General features: G+C 44.5%; 1 non-coding gene across 1 annotated transcript; it reads right to left on the bottom strand.

Moving 5' to 3' along the window:
* Nucleotides 1-637: 637 nt before the first annotated feature.
* Nucleotides 638-776, bottom strand: LOC136455743 (small nucleolar RNA Z247). Its single transcript, XR_010759216.1, has one exon. It is a non-coding gene; the product is annotated as a small nucleolar RNA Z247 (small nucleolar RNA).
* Nucleotides 777-3,614: the final 2,838 nt, after the last annotated feature.

Raw genomic sequence — 3,614 nt, 5'->3', positions numbered from 1 at the left:
AAGACCTCCTTCACATTTGCCTCTGAGAAGGGACTTCCTCATTCCCTGTTCCTTGATAAAAAAATTGATTTGGATGAAACTCTAGGAAGGCATTATTGTCACATGTAAGACGATGAACAGAAAGCAAACTTTTGTTAGCTTGAGAAACATGAAGAATTTTATGAAGATGAATATTACTAGTTGGGGTACGCAAAATGCTAGAACCAATGCGATCAATCTCCATACCTAAAACTGCTAGTGGAATGGACCCGATCGTGCCTGCCATACTTGTCGTGGACAGTGAGCTTCTCGAGCTCGCTGGTCACGTGATCGGTGGCGCCCGAGTCGACATACCAGTTCGTGTCAACTCCATATGAAGTCATGGCCAAGGACGCACTCTTCTAGGGCAGACCAGTGAACGATGCATCAAAACGTTTGTAGCACTTCATCACCGTGTGACCATCCTTGCCGCACAACTAGCAAGTAACAGTCGGTCCTCCACCATGGCTACCATCATGGCCACCCTTCTGGCCACGTCCAAAACCACCGCGGCCATGGCCACGGCCACGGCCACCGTTAGGGTTGCCACCTCCACGGCCTCCTTTGGCCACCATGTTGGCTGAGGAATGAGGTCCCCCGCCATGCAGCTCCATGTGCTGTTCAAAACTAACTAGTTAAGTGTAAAGCTCACCAATAGTAATGGGTTCGACCCTTGCGATGATGGCGGAGACAAAGGGGTTGAACTCGAGGTCGAGGCCGGTGAGGATGTACGACATGAGCTCCTCATCTTCTAGATTCCAGCCCGCCGATGCCATCTCCTCAGCAAGGCCCTTCATTTTGGTGAAGTAGTCGGTGATTGAAGACGTCCCCTTGGTCGCGGTCGCTAGGGCCATGCGTGTGGTAGAACCGCCTAATCTAATGCCTTCTAGGAGTACTTGTCTTCCATTAGACACTAAGTACTCAAGGGAGAACACTAAATTACACAGTTTCGTCGGGCACACCGCAGGCGAGAACCCGTAAATCCACATTTTTTCTATCAGGATCACAAATAAGAGAATAAAGCTTACACCATTTCTTAACCATTTCTTACATCACTTTTAATACCACATCAGAGTATAATATTTATTGTTATAACAGCGGAATGTAATCATATTAGCAGGGTATGAATAATTTAATTAAACAACAGAATATAAACATGTGAATAGAGTTACAGCGGAATTAAACATCTATTTATGACGTGATGACATATTGATATATAAACTACGATAATAGATTATAAAACTTTCATTTGTTAAAACATTTGGTGAGAGTTATAAATAAAGACTATAATCACAGCGTAAAGGAATCCTCTCTAAGCCCACCAGGAGGAATCCACACACAAAGGTCAGCTCTAGCCTTCACCTGTCAGTTGTCACCTACAATAGGGGGAAATAAAACCCTGAGTACTCAATTGTACTCAGCAAGACTTACCCGACAGAAGAAAAGAAAAGACTACAAGGATATGCAAAGCTATCTGACTTGTGGATTTATTGCATCTGCAGGAAGCATTACTAAGCGTGCGTCCTTATATTTGATTTTTATTAACAGTCACATTAGTTCATTAACTAACCATTCTATGTAAGCACCTGTGCTACTTTCAAGCAGGTGGTAAGGAACCAGATTTCCTTTTACCATCTTTCATCTTCCTGTTCTTACTACGGTGCTAGGTCGTAGATAAGCTGTACCGGAACGCCGGCGATTCACAAATCAATGCCCCCAGTGGGGTACCTAAAAAACAAATACCCTGCTTGTACCCTAGGCACAAGCAGGACCAACCCACTACCCTCCTATCATGGGGTCTAGATCCCTGTCCAAACTAGGACTCTAAGCCCCCGTCCCTGAGTCCCAGACTCAATGCGGTGCAAGGACCTCATAACCCAAAAACCACCCTGGCAATCGGTCCAAAAAGAGCTGGAACCCATGACAAGAGAGTAACAAGTCTTCCAAGCGCCCATACCCAAGTATGTGCCTGGGATAATAAGTCTGTGATTTGCCTAGAGTCTTATGCAACGGCCGATCCTTAACTGACATAGACAGGGGAAAACGGTGTAACCAAGCCATGCCCCGTTGACCGTAGGACACAACCTCTTATACCCACCAATACCCAAACCAAATCTCTGTCCGGTCACCATTTTTCCTTTCCACCGTTTATATTTTCTAAGTGATCATAATATAGTAATATATTTCCTATCTCTCGTGGGTGACAGGCAATCATTCGACTTCTACTGGAGTCCTGTAGCATAGCAATCTCCATGATCCTGTCATACTAGTAAGACTCAAAGGATAAAGATATATATATGCAAGTGGGTTTCATTCAACTCCTTAAAACTTAATGCACAAATATAATTTAAAGTGTAGAAAAGTAGGGGTTATGCATCGGGGCTTGCTTGGGTAAGATTTAATTAGAAGTTAGCATTCCATCATGGCGACATGATCTCCAAAAGCACCATTTCTCCAGCAACTCCCGATGACTCCGCGATCCATCGACGTCCCTATTATGATATGCAATACGATGCAGTGCAAAGACATAATTAATCAACTACAATCGTGACTCGTAAAATACGATTTACGCCTTTCAAGTTAACAAGCTAGTTCTAATGATGACCGTACTTAGGCTACATATCCATGTTGTCGAATAAGGTGTTGTTTCCCAACAAATGTTTTAGTTATACAAACCCAAGTTGTTTCTTTATTCCATTATATCAATTTAATCTTTATTCGAAATAGGGCATCGTTATCTGTCTAGCAACCTAATTATCCTGGTGCTACAAAAATTACATTGAGCAACTAATAATGTTAGTAATTTACTATAAAATTTTCAGAGTCAACACTATCACTGATTTATCGCGGAAATTCCTACAAGTTCACATTTTAACAATATTAAGCCTATTAAAGTAATTAGAGAAATCCTAAAAACATACCAAACCTATGCGAACAAAATACACTATTAGATAGATCATGATTTTAGAAACTTAACAAAATTAGTTTCATAATTTTTGGACAACTACACAAATTTATATTGATTTTACAAGTTTATTTTAGAAACTAATTTAGCAATTGCTTTAGAAATTAAAGGCCAGCGGCCATCAAATCGGCCCAGCGGATGCGCGACCCAAGTGCACAGTGCGTGGCCTAGGCACAGGCAGTGGCCCAGCCAGGTGGCACAAGACCGGCCCAGACGGGCAACCATGGCCCAAGTGGTGGGGGCACGAGCGGCCTAGGCATGTCGATGGCAGATCGGCCCAGCGTGCGACACGAACGGCGGCCTCAGCGCGGGTAGATAGCACGGACGGCCTAGGCAGGCAGGCCACCCAGCGTGGATGAGCCCACAGGTGCGATGGCAAATTTGCATGAGGGCCCCCGACCTTTCCTCAAATCAAACCGCAGTACAAACGCACTATCCATGTGAGTCACATATTTTACACCTAGAACCCTGTACAAAATTTCTACTTGGATTCTCACCCTTCTCTTCTTCTTCAATGAACAGAGGAGGCACGGGACGGCGTAGAGTGGTTCGTGGAGCGGAGCCCCACGACGGAATCGCAGCAGGAGTAGCCCCGCGCGGACGACGGTGGGCTGCTATGGCTCGGGCGTGC

The sequence above is a fragment of the Miscanthus floridulus genome, chromosome 5, assembly GCF_019320115.1.
Source record: "Miscanthus floridulus cultivar M001 chromosome 5, ASM1932011v1, whole genome shotgun sequence".
Classification (NCBI taxonomy): domain Eukaryota; kingdom Viridiplantae; phylum Streptophyta; class Magnoliopsida; order Poales; family Poaceae; genus Miscanthus; species Miscanthus floridulus.
The sequence above is the reverse complement of the archived record's forward strand: the minus strand, read 5'-3'. Positions and strand labels throughout refer to the sequence as shown.